Genomic DNA, 1,881 nt, shown 5'->3' on the forward strand with positions numbered 1-1,881 from the left:
GATGTGGACAATCAGTTAAGGCAACTAGAGCAATTAGTTGGGCTAGTTGTTGGGCTGAAAGTTGTTGGGGCTAATGTCAAGTTGGTTAGCAATATGAAGGGCTTTATTAAGGAAAGCACTTTTTTAAAAAATAAAAAATAAAAAATTCAAAACTACACTTTAAAAAAAGCTTGAAAATAATATATTTTCTAAAAAGTTCTTTCAAGCTTTTCCAATAGATGAAAACTCTATTTCTAAACGCAATAACAAATATGCTCTTGGTAGTGCGCACTAAAGAGCATTGCAATTTTAGACACTTTTTATTTTATGTTTTTGTACTAATTCTTACATATTAACTTATTGATATATCAATCATGACATATATTTATGAAGTTTGATAAATATATTTTTTGTCATACACATACTGTATTATAATTTCTAATTTGAATTGTGATTACCATATTTTTATATTATAATAAAATAATATATAAAGAGAAAAAAAATTATTATCATTTTATTTTGTTAGTTGAGTGCGACTAAGACAAATTTCTAGATCTGTCACTGGGGGACGAAATCACCCCCAATCTCAGCCACCCCCATATGGCCAAAGTGTAGCCACCCCCAAAAAAATTGGGGGGCAATATGAGAAGATTGGGAGAAAAAACCTCACGTGTGTGGCACGTGTTTGACTTTCCGTCTGAGAAGACGGAATTCACTAACGGATTGCTCGAATTGCAAAGTTTTGTAACTTTGTGAGGGTACATTGCAAATTTTTAAACATTAGGGTTTAAATTGAAAATGAGGTCAAACAAAATTGCATTTTCCCCTAATAAATTAGATGAGGTTTGACAAGTTAAGGAAGAAAAAAAGTCAGCATCATCTAATAGATTTTATGTGTAATATAATGTTTTTTTCCTTGTGAGTTGTGAATAATACAGCAACCAACTCTCAGAGACAGAGAAAGTAATTGATATGATCTACAATAACTTTTTCTTTGAGCTCGTTCATGATTAAAGGATAACCAGATTGCAGGTTAAAACAGATAGATTTCAAAGAAATGCAGCATCGGAGTGGGGGAGAGGAAGCTAAGGATCCTCAATGTCCTCTTTCTAATAAAAGTACTGATTTACTTGTAAAAGGAAATAAATAAAAAAGAAAGATTCTCACAAACGCATTTCTTTTGGTAATTATACCAACTGGGATTTTTCACGAACAAAATAATAATGATTGCAACCAAAAAAGGAACAAAACCCATCACATATAATGATCATTCAGATCGTAGAAACAAGCAAAAAAAATAATAATAATAATTAAGTAGAAGAAGACTTTGCAAGGGACACACCTGTGGGATAGATTGAACTTCCCCAATTTGTAAGGAGTAAGAAGAGGAATTGTTGGAAGTTCAGCTGCCATTTCTAAATGAATCTATTCGTTTTCCTGTTCTTCAACTTGTGCACTTGTACTTTGCCTCCCAAGATAGGTGGAAAAGTAAAGTGCGCAATACCCAATTGGATATTTATCCAAGCGCAAAGGGTTGCAAAAAGATGAAAAATAATTTAAATAAAAACAATTGGACAATAACGCATAATTTAAATGCTTTTCGTGAAGTTTACTGTCGGTGATGTCTGTGAATCACTGAGGTGCCGTTTGGCGAACACCGACAACATTACGCGGTACTGTTCATAGTAAAAAAAAAATTTAAAAAAATAATAATTGATATAGGATAGTGAACAAGTGGCGTTGAAAAGTAGAAAATTTTTGTTTTATAGTGATTTATTTTTTATTTGAATAATAGTAAAAAATGAATGATGTGATATAAAAGTAAAAATGTTTTTATTTTGATTTTTTTTTGAAAAAAAAAAAGTGAATAGTGTGGGAGAGTGATGTTATTTAACAAACAAG

The sequence above is a fragment of the Corylus avellana genome, chromosome ca5 (assembly GCF_901000735.1).
Source record: "Corylus avellana chromosome ca5, CavTom2PMs-1.0".
Taxonomy (NCBI): Eukaryota; Viridiplantae; Streptophyta; class Magnoliopsida; order Fagales; family Betulaceae; genus Corylus; species Corylus avellana.